Genomic DNA, 15,013 nt, shown 5'->3' with positions numbered 1-15,013 from the left:
TCCCCCCATCATTCCCCCCTCATCATCCCCCCCTCATCATTTCCCCCTGTATCATCCCCCCCATCATGTTCCTCCTATGACTGGTCTCCAACCTGCGGGTTGAAGACCACTCTTCCGCAGGTTGAAGACCACTCTTCCCCTTTCCTTACCTGGCTGCGCTTCGGTAGGCGGCTGGTCTTGCGAACTGCGGTCAGTGAAGCAGATGAGTGACGTCCTCTCCTGGCTTCTCTGCGCGGCCTTAGGGATGTCACTTTTCGGCAGCGACTACAGGAAATGAAAAGTGGCATCACTGATGCAGCGCAGAGAAGCCGGCAGAGGACATCACTCATCAGCTTTATTGAGCGCAGCCCGCAAGACCCCCCCCCCGCCTGACCTGCCGAAGTGCAGCCAGGTAAGGAAAATAAACAAAACTATGAAAAGCGGGGGAAAAGGGGGATGATGAGGGAGGGGGAGGTAGGGAAAAGGGGAATGATGAGGGGGGGGGCTCGGTAGGGAAAATGAAAAGTAAAACTGTCACTTGTTTTCTCCCGCACTCTCCACAGGTACTGGTGGATAGTGCGGGAGATGCTGATTGAAAGGTAGGGCAGATCCGGACAAGGTAGGGCTCATTTTATTCAGCGTCTCCCGCGCTATCCACCACACCAGTACCTGTGGATAGTGCGGGAGAAAACAAGTGACAGTTTTACAGAGCGGGGAGGAGACGCCGCTGGTCACTGATTTAAAGTGGCCACGGCCGTGCTGCTAATACTTAACAAGCAGCCGCTGCTGCGGCCACTTTAAACCAGTGACCAGAAGATTTATAGGCGTATAACACGCAGGCAGGCTTTTTGCCTTAAATTTAAGTTTTAAAAGTGCGTGTTATACGCCGATAAATAAGGTAATTCACTTTTATTAACTTTATTTTTTTTTAACACTTTTTACTTTTTTTTTGTCCCCATAGGGGGCTATACCATGTGATCTTGTGATTTCATACACTGTTCTGGGCTTTGGCTTCGCATTGATCAGTGTCATCGGCGCTCTGCTGCTCTAGCCTGCCATGGCTGGGACATCAGATCACCAATCGGACTGCGAGGAGTAAGAGCCCTCCTGCCATCCACTCATCTGATCGGGACCCACGATTTTGCAGTGGATATCAAAATCAGCTCTGCTACGTCATGAGTCTGCTCCCGATCTATAACGCGGGGCCACGGCATGAGCAGTCAAGCGGAAGAATCATCGATCACTGGTTTCCTATGAGAAACCAGTGATCAATGTGAAAGATCAGTGTGTGAAGTGTTATAGGTCCCTATGGGATAACAATGATCAGTATAAGAGATCAGTGTGTGCAGTGTTATAGTCTCCTATGGGATAATAATGATTAGTATAAGAGATCAGTGTGTGCAGTGTTATAGTCTCCTATGGGATAATAATGATCAGTATAAGAGATCACTGTGTGCAGTGTTATAGGTCCCTATGGGATAACAATGATCAGTATAAGAGATCAGTGTGAGCAGTGTTATAGTCTCCTATGGGATAATAATGATCAGTATAAGAGATCAGTGTGTGCAGTGTTATAGTCCCCTATGGGATAATAATGATCAGTATAAGAGATCAGTGTGTGCAGTGTTATAGTCTCCTATGGGATAATAATGATCAGTACAAGAAATCAGTGTGTGCAGTGTTATAGTCTCCTATGGGATAACAATGATCAGTATAAGTGTTACGCCGAGCGCTCCGGGTCCCCGCTCCTCCCCGGAGCGCTCGCAACATCCTCGCAATTGCAGCGCCCCGGTCAGACCTGCTGGCCGGGTGCGCTGCAATATCTCTCTCAGCCGGGATGCGATTCGCGATGCGGGAGGCGCCCGCTCGCGATGCGCATCCTGGCTCCCGTACCTGACCCGTTCCCCGTCGGTCTTATCCCGGCGCGCGCGGCCCCGCTCCTTAGGGCGCGCGCGCGCCGGGTCTCTGCAATTTAAAGGGCCACTGCGCCACTGATTGGCGCAGCAGGCTTAATTAGTGTGTTCACCTGTGCACTCCCTACTTATACCTCACTTCCCCTGCACTCCCTCGCCGGATCTTGTTGCCATTGTGCCAGTGAAAGCGTTTCCTTGTGTGTTCCTAGCCTGTGTTCCAGACCTCCTGCCGTTGCCCCTGACTACGATCCTTGCTGCCTGCCCTGACCTTCTGCTACGTCCGACCTTGCTCTTGTCTACTCCCTTGTACCGCGCCTATCTACCGCACCTATCTTCAGCAGTCAGAGAGGTTGAGCCGTTGCTGGTGGATACGACCTGGTTGCTACCGCCGCTGCAAGACCATCCCGCTTTGCGGCGGGCTCTGGTGAATACCAGTAGCAACTTAGAACCGGTCCACCAACACGGTCCACGCCAATCCCTCTCTGGCACAGAGGATCCACCTCCAGCCAGCCGAATCGTGACAGTAGATCCGGCCATGGATCCCGCTGAAGTCCCACTGCCAGTTGTCGCCGACCTCACCACGGTGGTCGCCCAGCAGTCGCAACAGATAGCGCAACAAGGCCACCAGCTGTCTCAACTGACCGTGATGCTACAGCAGCTACTACCACAGCTTCAGCAATCATCTCCTCCGCCAGCTCCTGCACCTCCTCCGCAGCGAGTGGCCGCTTCCGGCCTACGATTATCCTTGCCGGATAAATTTGATGGGGACTCTAAGTTTTGCCGTGGCTTTCTTTCGCAATGTTCCCTGCACTTGGAGATGATGTCGGACCAGTTTCCTACTGAAAGGTCTAAGGTGGCTTTCATAGTCAGCCTTCTGTCTGGGAAAGCTCTGTCATGGGCCACACCGCTCTGGGACCGCAATGACCCTGTCACTGCCTCTGTACAATCCTTCTTCACGGAGATTCGAAGTGTCTTTGAGGAACCTGCCCGTGCCTCTTCTGCTGAGACTGCCCTGCTGAACCTGGTCCAGGGTAATTCTTCTGTTGGCGAGTACGCCATCCAATTCCGTACTCTTGCCTCCGAATTATCCTGGAATAATGAGGCCCTCTGCGCGACCTTTAAAAAAGGCCTATCCAGCAACATTAAAGATGTGCTGGCCGCACGAGAAATTCCTGCTAACCTGCATGAACTTATTCATCTGGCCACCCGCATTGACATGCGTTTTTCCAAAAGGCGTCAGGAGCTCCGCCAGGATATGGACTTTGTTCGCACGAGGCGTTTTTTCTCCCCGGCTCCTCTCTCCTCTGGTCCTCTGCAATCCGTTCCTGTGCCTCCCGCCGTGGAGGCTATGCAAGTTGACCGGTCTCGCTTGACACCTCAAGAGAGGACACGACGCCGCATGGAGAATCTGTGCCTGTACTGTTCCGGTACCGAACACTTCTTGAAGGATTGTCCTATCCGTCCTCCCCGCCTGGAAAGACGTACGCTGACTCCGCACAAAGGTGAGACAGTTCTTGATGTCAACTCTGCTTCTCCACGCCTTACTGTGCCTGTGCGGATATCTTCCTCTACCTTCTCCTTCTCGGCTATGGCCTTCTTGGATTCCGGATCTGCAGGAAATTTTATTTTGGCCTCTCTCATCAACAGGTTCAACATCCCGGTGACCAGTCTCGCCAGACCCCTCTACATCAATTCTGTTAACAATGAAAGATTGGACTGTACCGTGCGTTACCGCACGGAACCTCTCCTAATGTGCATCGGACCTCATCACGAAAAAATTGAATTTTTGGTCCTCTCCAACTGCACTTCCGAAATTCTTCTTGGATTACCGTGGCTTCAACGCCATTCCCCAACCCTTGATTGGTCCACAGGAGAAATCAAGAACTGGGGTACTTCTTGTCTCAAGGACTGTCTTAAACCGGTTCCCAGTACTCCCTGCCGTGACCCTGTGGTTCCCCCTGTATCCGGTCTTCCTAAGGCTTATATGGACTATGCTGACGTGTTTTGCAAAAAGCAAGCTGAGACTTTACCTCCTCACAGGCCTTATGACTGTCCTATTGACCTCCTCCCGGGTACTACTCCACCCCGGGGCAGAATCTATCCTCTGTCTGCTCCAGAGACTCTTGCCATGTCAGAGTACATCCAGGAAAATTTAAAAAAGGGGTTTATCCGCAAATCCTCCTCTCCTGCCGGAGCTGGATTTTTTTTTGTGTCCAAAAAAGATGGCTCCCTACGTCCTTGCATTGATTACCGCGGACTTAATAAAATCATGGTAAAAAACCGCTACCCCTTACCTCTTATCTCGGAACTCTTTGATCGCCTACAAGGTGCCCACATCTTTACCAAACTGGACTTAAGAGGTGCTTATAATCTCATCTGCATCAGGGAGGGGGACGAATGGAAGACTGCATTTAACACCAGAGATGGACACTTTGAGTATCTGGTCATGCCCTTTGGCCTGTGCAACGCCCCTGCCGTCTTCCAAGACTTTGTTAATGAAATTTTTCGTGATCTTTTATATTCCTGTGTTGTGGTTTATCTGGACGATATTCTGATTTTTTCTGCCAACTTAGAAGAACACCGCCAGCATGTCCGCATGGTTCTTCAGAGACTTCGAGACAATCAACTTTATGCCAAAATGGAGAAATGTCTCTTTGAATGTCAATCTCTTCCTTTCTTGGGATACTTGGTCTCTGGCCAGGGACTACAAATGGACCCAGATAAGCTAGCTGCTGTATTAGATTGGCCACGCCCCTCCGGACTCCGTGCTATCCAACGTTTTTTGGGGTTCGCCAATTATTACAGACAATTTATTCCACACTTTTCCACTATTGTGGCTCCTATCGTGGCTTTAACCAAGAAAAATGCCAATCCCAAGTCCTGGTCTCCCCAAGCGGAAGACGCATTTAAACATCTCAAGTCTGCCTTTTCTTCTGCTCCCGTGCTCTCTAGACCTGACCCATCTAAACCCTTCCTATTGGAGGTAGATGCCTCCTCAGTGGGAGCTGGAGCTGTCCTTCTACAAAAAAATTCTTCCGGGCATGCTGTTACTTGTGGGTTTTTTTCTAGGACCTTCTCTCCGGCGGAGAGAAACTACTCCATCGGGGATCGAGAACTACTGGCCAATAAATTGGCGCTTGAGGAATGGAGGCATCTGCTGGAGGGATCAAAATTTCCAGTTATCATATACACTGATCACAAGAACCTCTCCTATCTCCAGTCTGCCCAACGACTGAACCCTCGCCAGGCCAGGTGGTCGTTGTTCTTTGCCCGTTTTAACTTTGAAATTCATTTTCGCCCTGCCGACAAGAACATTAGGGCCGATGCCCTCTCTCGTTCCTCGGATGCCTCTGAAGTAGAGCTCTCTCCGCAACACATCATTCCTCCTGACTGTCTGATCTCCACTTCTCCAGCCTCCATCAGGCAAACTCCTCCAGGGAAGACCTTCGTTTCTCCACGCCAGCGTCTCGGGATTCTCAAGTGGGGACACTCCTCCCACCTCGCAGGCCATGCGGGCATCAAAAAATCCTTGCAACTCATCTCTCGTTTTTATTGGTGGCTGACTCTGGAGACGGATGTTGTTGATTTTGTGCGGGCCTGTACTGTCTGTGCCCGGGATAAGACTCCTCGCCAGAAGCCTGCTGGCCTCCTTCATCCTCTGCCTGTCCCCGAACAGCCTTGGTCACTGATTGGTATGGACTTTATTACAGACTTGCCCTCATCCCGTGGCAACACAGTTGTTTGGGTGGTCGTTGATCGATTTTCCAAATGGCACATTTTATTCCTCTTCCTGGTCTTCCTTCAGCGCCTCAGTTGGCAAAGCAATTTTTTGTACACATTTTTCGCCTTCACGGTTTGCCCACGCAGATCGTCTCGGATAGAGGCGTCCAATTCGTGTCTAAATTCTGGAGGGCCCTCTGTAAACAGCTCAAGATTAAATTAAACTTCTCTTCTTCTTATCATCCCCAATCCAATGGGCAAGTAGAAAGAATTAATCAGGTCCTGGGTGACTATTTACGGCATTTTGTTTCCTCCCGCCAGGATGACTGGGCAGATCTTCTACCATGGGCCGAATTCTCATACAACTTCAGAATCTCCGAATCTTCTGCTAAGTCCCCATTTTTCGTGGTGTACGGCCGTCACCCTCTTCCCCCCCTCCCTACTCCCTTGCCCTCTGGTTTGCCCGCTGTGGATGAAGTGACTCGTGATCTTTCCACCATATGGAAAGAGACCCAAAATTCTCTTTTACAGGCTTCATCCCGGATGAAAAGATTTGCCGATAAGAAAAGAAGAACTCCCCCCATTTTTGCTCCCGGAGACAAGGTATGGCTCTCCGCTAAATATGTCCGCTTTCGTGTCCCCAGTTACAAACTGGGACCACGCTATCTTGGTCCTTTCAAAGTCTTGTGCCAGATTAACCCTGTCTCTTACAAACTCCTTCTTCCTCCTTCTCTTCGTATTCCCAATGCCTTCCATGTCTCTCTCCTTAAACCACTCATCATTAACCGCTTCTCTCCCAAACTTGTTTCTCCCACTCCTGTTTCCGGTTCTTCTGACGTCTTCTCCGTGAAGGAGATTCTAGCCTCCAAGACGGTCAGAGGAAAAAAATTTTTTTTTGGTGGATTGGGAAGGCTGTGGCCCAGAAGAGAGATCCTGGGAACCTGAGGACAACATCCTAGACAAAAGTCTTATCCTCAGGTTCTCAGGCTCCAAGAAGAGGGGGAGACCCAAGGGGGGGGGGGTACTGTTACGCCGAGCGCTCCGGGTCCCCGCTCCTCCCCGGAGCGCTCTCAACATCCTCGCAATTGCAGCGCCCCAGTCAGACCTGCTAACCGGGTGCGCTGCAATATCTCTCTCAGCCGGGATGCGATTCGCGATGCGGGAGGCGCCCGCTCGCGATGCGCATCCCGGCTCCCGTACCTGACCCGTTCCCCGTCGGTCTTGTCCCGCGGCGCGCGGCCCCGCTCCTTAGGGCGCGCGCGCGCCGGGTCTCTGCAATTTAAAGGGCCACTGCGCCACTGATTGGCGCAGCAGGCTTAATTAGTGTGTTCACCTGTGCACTCCCTACTTATACCTCACTTCCCCTGCACTCCCTCGCCGGATCTTGTTGCCATTGTGCCAGTGAAAGCGTTTCCTTGTGTGTTCCTAGCCTGTGTTCCAGACCTCCTGCCGTTGCCCCTGACTACGATCCTTGCTGCCTGCCCTGACCTTCTGCTACGTCCGACCTTGCTCTTGTCTACTCCCTTGTACCGCGCCTATCTTCAGCAGTCAGAGAGGTTGAGCCGTTGCTGGTGGATACGACCTGGTTGCTACCGCCGCTGCAAGACCATCCCGCTTTGCGGCGGGCTCTGGTGAATACCAGTAGCAACTTAGAACCGGTCGACCAACACGGTCCACGCCAATCCCTCTCTGGCACAGAGGATCCACCTCCAGCCAGCCGAATTGTGACAATAAGAGATCAGTGTGTGCAGTGTTATAGTCTCCTATGGGATAATAATGATCAGTATAAGAGATCAGTGTGTGCAGTGTTATAGTCTCCTATGGGATAACAATGATCAGTATAAGAGATCAGTGTGTACAGTGTTATAGTTTCCTATGGGATAATAATGATCAGTATAAGAGATCAGTGTGTGCAGTGTTATAGTCTCCTATGGGATAATAATGATCAGTATAAGAGATCAGTGTGTGCAGTGTTATAGTCTCCTATGGGATAATAATGATCAGTATAAGAGATCAGTGTGTGCAGTGTTATAGTCTCCTATGGGATAACAATGATCAGTGTGTGCAGTGTTATAGTCTCCTATGGGATAACAATGATCAGTATAAGAGATCAGTGTGTGCAGTGTTATAGTCTCCTATGGGATAACAATGATCAGTGTGTGCAGTGTTATAGTCTCCTATGGGATAATAATCAGTATAAGAGGTCAGTGTGTACAGTGTTATAGTCTCCTATGGGATAATAATGATCAGTATAGGAGATCAGTGTGTGCAGTGTTATAGTCTCCTATGGAATAATAATGATCAGTGTGTGCAGTATTATAGTCTCCTATGGGACCTATAACACTGCAAAAAAAAGTGAATAAAGGTCATTTAACCCTTTCCCTAATAAAAGTTTGAATCACCCCCCTTTTGCCATAAAAAAAAACTGTGTAAATAAAAATAATCATATATGGTATCGCCGCGTGCGGAAATGTCCGAACTATAAAAATATATTGTTAATTAAACCACACGGTCAATGGTGCGCGCGCAAAAAAATTCCAAAAGAACTTATTTTTGGTCACTTTTTATAAAGAAAAAATGAATAAAAAGCGATCAAAACGTCCGATCAATGCAAAAATGGTACCGCTAAAAACTTCAGATCACGGCGCAAAAAATGAGCCCTCATACCGCCCCATACACGGAAAAATAAAAAAGTTATAGGGGTCAGAAGATGACAATTTTAAACGTATACATTTTCCTGCATGTAGTTATGATTTTTTTCCAGAACTGCGGCAAAATCACCTATATAAGTAGGGTATCATTTTACCCGTATGGACCTACAGAATAATGATCAGGTGTCATTTTTACCCCTAAAATGTACTGTGTAGAAAGGGAAGCCCCCAAAAGTTACAAAATGGCGTTTTTTTTCAATTTTGTCTCACAATGATTTTCTTTTCCATTTCGCCACAGATTTATGGGTAAAATGACTGATGTCATTACAAAGTAGAATTGGTGGCGCAAAAAATAAGCCATAATGTGGATTTTTAGATGAAAAATTGAAAGAGTTATGATTTTTTAAAGGTAAGGAGGAAAAAACGAAAATGCAAAAATGGAAAAACGCTGAGTCCTTAAGGGGTTAAAGTTCATGGACTGGATTTCCTGGACTGGAGGACAGGTTGGATGTGGGACTGCGCCAGTTCACACCCTTAGTGTACTATGGGTTTCCCAAATCCAAGGTGTCCTCAGGTGAGGTTGGATGTGGGACTGCTCCAGTCCACACACATAGTCTACTACGATTTTCCCTAATCCAAGGTGTTCTCAGGTGAGGTTGGATGTGGGACTGCTCCAGTCCACACCCCTAGTCCACTACGGGTTTCCCTAATCCAAGGTGTCCTCAGGTGAGGTTGGATGTGGGACTGCTCCAGTCCACACCCCTAGTCCAATACGGTTTTCCCTAATCCAAGGTGTTCTCAGGTGAGGCTTCCTGTGCTGATTACTAGGGAGGAAGCCTTATAGTAAAAGTGCTGTTCGAGTTTGAGTGCTAGAGAGATTGAGATGAGAAACAGCCACAGTCAGAACCCACCAGGTCTGAACCTTCCTCTAAGGACATTTTGTCAGTTTGCTTGGGGCCAGACATCAGGCCCACAGTCGGATAAAGAGGTTTCCTGATGTTTAGTAAGAGCCGGACAGGGTATCGTTTTGTTTGCTCTGTGGTTTTTTCCCAAAATTAATATCAATAAACATCCTCTTGGACGTTTGAAACCTGCTGCCTGTGTGAATACTGTCATTGCCGACCCCACTGTGTGAGCTGTTCCCTACAATTGGTGGAGGATTTCTTTCTGGTCACATAAGATTTTTCTTTTCAATCATATTCGAAAATATCCTGGGGTCCGATGGTTTACATCGCAAACAGCTAAGATAATACCTCAGCCCCAGCCTGCCGCGCTAAGTTACGGGTGTTAAATATGCTGGTGGTTTACATGTGTTTAACCCTTTTAGTGCTGGTTCTATCTCAACATTACATAAATAACACCAACTATTTTATATAACCACAGCTATTTATAAAAATGCCTTATAACTGCGCACTTCATTCCTCCCTTTCGGTTCCATCGTTTCTAATCCCGTTATCCAATAAGCCTCACGTATCAGTAAAGCTTTTTTATTCTACTTCTTCAATTACTTGCCATCTGAGATCTATTACTGTGCGTCCAAATAATTTAAGATGGCGCGCTATGCTAGTTTCTCCATAGTGCATTTCTTTCATTCCTTCTTGTTCCAATGTGAATCCCTCCTTATCATTGATTTATGTTCAGAAGGTATTCACACTTGGAACAAGAAGGAATGAAAGAAATGAACTATGGAGAAACTAGCGTAGCGCGAAATTTCTAATTATTTGGACACACAGTAATAGATCTCAGATGGCAAGTAATTGAAGAAGTAGAAAAAAAATAGAATAAAAAAGCTTTACTGATACGTGAGGCTTATTGGATAACGGAATTAGAAATGATGGAACCAAATGGGATGAATGAAGTGCACAGTTATAAGGCATTTTTATAAATAGCTATGGTTATATAAAATAGTTGGTGTTATTTATGTAATGTTGAGATAGAACCAGCGCTAAAAGGGTTAAACACTTGTAAACTACCAGCATATTTAACCCATCTAGAGCCCCACACCTGTGCGTATGATTAAGGGGTTGTTCCCGTAACGTAGCGCGGAAGGCTGGGGCTGAGGTATTATCTTACCTGTTTGGGATGTAAACCATCGGACCCCAGGATATTTTCGAATATGATTGAAAAGAAAAATCGTATGTGACCGTAAGGAAATCTGCAAGAAGACCTGACGGTGCGGTGGTGAGTAATTCACTGACCGTATACTCACTCATATAGATATGTGCTCGCCGCACGCTATCCAGGAATATCTAACTAAGCTTGTACTGATGGTGAACGATAGCACCATTTACCTGTGATGGATGCCTAACAATATATCCTATTTACAAAAGTAACCTGTTATTGAATGTTTATTAGATGTTGCCAAAGAAACCTGGGAGGCCACTCCATATAAAAGTATTATTGAACATGTGGCCCAGATGCAGGACCCGATAGCGATGGTACTGCCTATAGTTAAAGAGCATCTGCATGAAATTTATAACAGATCTGCCAGGGTGAGGGCCTTCAATCCTGGGGACAGGGTCTGGGTTTTAGTGCCCAACGTCGAAACTAAGTTTCTAGCAAAGTGGCAGGGTCCCTATGAGATTGTAGAAAAGATGAGTGAGGTGAATGACAAGGTCCATCAACCAGACAGGAGAAAACCCTTCCAGGTTTACCACATAAACCTGATCAAGCCATGGAAAGATTGCGAGGCTTTGGTGGCCTCCCAGATTGAGGTTAAAGATGTGGTGCAACCAGTTCCCCCAGTAACAATAGGGGAGACATTGCCCGTGCACCAGAAGCATGGAAACATAGAACCCAATGAATGTCCATATAAGATTAACCCAATAAATAAACACTCAGAAAAGAAATGTGGATAATAAGGCCGCGATGTTTATTGAACAGTATTATAAATAATAATTCTTTAAATAATTTTTTATATATAAATGTAAGAAGTAAATAAACAGAGGTAAAGAGTAAATTAATTAAAATAAATGAAATAAAAACATGTCCACTCAAGAATTGAGCGACTAACCCTAAGATAAACATCGCGACTGGAAAATACCTAAAAAGGAAAATAAATTGGGGGGGGGGGGGGAAGGGAGGGGCAGCTTGAAAACCGCCGTCTGCAGCGCAAGACACAGTGATGCAATAAATAAACTTCACAAGGTACCTCGAGAGGCGGCTAGCCAATCAGGTAAGAGATAATAACTGTTAATTCACATGCATAAACAGTTATGTTTTTTTTTTTTTTTTTACTTTATTTAAATATATATGATAACAATAGACCAATGAATAAAAATTGTGGTTTACCCAAACACTAAACCCAATATGGGTTCATGTTTCCATGGTCCCCCAATTCTTATTCATTGGGGTCCTTACAAGGAAACATAGAACCCAATGAATGTCCATATAAGTGTTACACCGAGCGCTCCGGGTCCCTGCTCCTCCCCGGAGCGCTCGCGGCATTCCTCTCTCTGCAGCGCCCCGGTCAGACCCGCTGACCGGGAGTGCTGCACTGACACAGCCGGCGGGGATGCGATTCGCATAGCGGGACGCGCCCGCTCGCGAATCGCACCCCAAGTCACTCACCTGTCCCGGTCCCCGGCTGTCACGTCCTGGCGCGCGCGGCTCTGCTCCTTTGGGCGCGCGCGCGCCAGTTCTTTGAGATTTAAAGGGCCAGTGCAACAATGATTGGTGCGTGGCCCAATCAGTCTGATTAGCTTCCACCTGTCTATTTAACCTCACTTCCCCTTCCCTTCCTTGCCAGATCTTGTTGCCATTGTGCCTTGAGAAAGCTATTACTGTGTATCCCAAGCCAGTGTTCCTGACCTCTTGCCGTTGCCCCTTACAACGATCCTTGCTGCCTGCCCTGACCTTCTGCTACGTCCGACCTTGCTCTTGCCTAATCCCTTGTACCACGCCTATCTCAGCAGTCAGAGAGGTTGAGCCGTTGCCGGTGGATACGACCTGGTTGCTACCGCCGCTGCAAGTCCATCCCGCTTTGCGGCGGGCTCTGGTGAATACCAGTAGCAACTTAGAACCGGTCCACCGGCACGGTCCACACCAATCCCTCTCTGACACAGAGGATCCACCTCCAGCCGGCCGAATCCTGACAGTAGATCCGGCCATGGATTCCGCTGAGGTGCCGCTGTCAAGTCTCGCTGACATATCCACGGTGGTCGCCCAGCAATCCCGACTGATTGCCCAACAAGGTCACCAGCTGTCGCACTTGACCGTCATGCTACAGCAACTTCAGTCACAGCTACAGCAGCAACCATCTCCTCCGCCGGCTCCTGCACCTCCTCCGCAGCGAGTGGCCGCTCCTAACCTCCGCTTGTCCCTGCCGGACAAATTTGACGGGGACTCTAGACTCTGCCATGGTTTTCTGTCACAATGTTCCCTACATTTGGAGATGTTGTCGCACCAATTTCCTACAGAACGGTCAAAGGTGGCTTTCGTGGTTAGTCTCCTGTCTGGGAAGGCCCTGTCATGGGCCACACCGCTCTGGGACCGCGATGATCCTGTCACCGCCACTGTACAGTCCTTCTTCGCTGAGGTTCGCAGTGTCTTCGAGGAACCAGCCCGAGCTTCTTCTGCCGAAACTGCCTTGCTGAACCTGGTTCAGGGAAATTCTTCAGTAGGCGAGTACGCCATCCAATTTCGTACTCTCGCCTCCGAATTATCTTGGAATAACGAGGCCCTCTGCACGACCTTTAAAAAAGGCCTACCCAGTAACATCAAAGATGTGCTGGGCGCACGAGAAATTCCTGCCAACCTGCATGAACTTATCCATTTGGCCACCCGCATTGACATGTGTTTTTCTGAAAGACACCAGGAGCTCCGCCAGGAAAAAGACCTTGATCTCTGGGCACCTCTCTCACAGTATCCTTTGCAATCTACCCCTGTGCCTCCCGCCGAGGAGGCTATGCAAGTGGATCGGTCTCGCCTGACCCATGAAGAGAGGACTCGCTGCAGAGATAAAAATTTATGTCTGTACTGCGCTAGTACTGAACATTTCTTGGTGGATTGCCCTATTCTTCCTCCACGTCTGGGAAACGCACGCACCCAGCTCATGTGGGAGTGGCATCTCTTGGTCTGAAGTCTGCTTCTCCACTTCTCACTGTGCCCGTACGGATTTCTCCTTCTGCCAACTCCTCCTTCTCAGGTGTGGCCTTCTTGGACTCTGGTTCTGCGGGAAATTTTATTTTGGCCTCTTTTGTTAATAAGTTCAACATCCCTGTGACCCGTCTCGTCAAGCCGCTCTACATTTCCTCGGTCAACGGGGTGAAATTGGACGGCACTGTGCATTACCGCACAGAACCCCTGCTCATGAGCATTGGACTGCATCACGAAAAAATTGAACTTTTTGTTTTGCCCAACTGCACCTCTGAAGTCCTCCTCGGTCTGCCATGGCTCCAACGCCACTCTCCTACCCTTGACTGGACCACCGGGGAGATCAAGAGCTGGGGTTCTTCTTGCCACAAAAAATGCCTCACGCCTGCTCCCAGTCCCGTCAGTCAAACCTCAGTGTCTCCTCCTATATCTGGTCTCCCCAAGGCCTATCAGGACTATGCTGTGTCTCCTCCTCATAGCCCCCGTCCTGGTAACACTCTGCCCCGTGCCAAGCTTCACCCTCTGCCCCCCCTCCCCATTCCCACTCCTTCTGAACTGCCTGCCGTTGATGAGTATACCCAGGACTTCTCTGTCCTCCAGAAGGAGACTCTACAATCGCTCCCAATGTCCTCGTCCCATGCGGAGCGACAACCGGGCAAAAAGAGGGGGAGACCTAAGGGGGGGGGGGTACTGTTACGCCGAGCGCTCCGGGTCCCTGCTCCTCCCCGGAGCGCTCGCGGCGTTCCTCTCTCTGCAGCGCCCCGGTCAGACCCGCTGACCGGGAGTGCTGCACTGATACTGCCGGCGGGGATGCGATTCGCATAGCGGGACGCGCCCGCTCATCGCATCCCAAGTCACTCACCTGTCCCGGTCCCCGGCTGTCACGTCCTGGCGCGCGCGACTCCGCTCCTTAGGGCGCGCGCGCCAGCTCTTTAAGATTTAAAGGGCCAGTGCACCAATGATTGGTGCCTGGCCCAATCAGTCTGATTAGCTTCCACCTGTCACCTGTCTATTTAACCTCACTTCCCCTTCCCTTCCTTGCCGGATCTTGTTGCCATTGTGCCTTCAGAAAGCTATTACTGTGTATCCCAAGCCAGTGTTCCTGACCTCTTGCCGTTGCCCCTTACTACGATCCTTGCTGCCTGCCCTGACCTTCTGCTACGTCCGACCTTGCTCTTGCCTAGTCCCTTGTACCACGCCTATCTCAGCAGTCAGAGAGGTTGAGCCGTTGCCGGTGGAAAGACCTGGTTGCTACCGCCGCTGCAAGACCATCCCGCTTTGCGGCGGGCTCTGGTGAATACCAGTAGCAACTTAGAACCGGTCCACCGGCACGGTCCACGCCAATCCCTCTCTGACACAGAGGATCCACCTCCAGCCGGCCGAATCCTGACAATAAGATTAACCCAATAAATAAAAACTCAGACAAGAAATGTGGATAATAAGGCCGCGATGTTTATTGAACAGTATTATAAATAATAATTCTTTATTAAAATAATTTTTTAAACATAAATGTAAGAACTAAATAAACAGAGGTAAAAGAAGAGTAAATTATTTAAAATAAAATAAAAACATGTCCCCTCAAGAATCAAGCGACTAAGTCAAAGAGACCATTAAATGGCCCCTCCAAACATCGCAAGACCTCTATCCACAATATTA

The sequence above is a fragment of the Hyla sarda genome, unplaced genomic scaffold, assembly GCF_029499605.1.
Source record: "Hyla sarda isolate aHylSar1 unplaced genomic scaffold, aHylSar1.hap1 scaffold_494, whole genome shotgun sequence".
Classification (NCBI taxonomy): Eukaryota; Metazoa; Chordata; class Amphibia; order Anura; family Hylidae; genus Hyla; species Hyla sarda.
Note: the sequence above shows the minus strand (reverse complement) of the source record.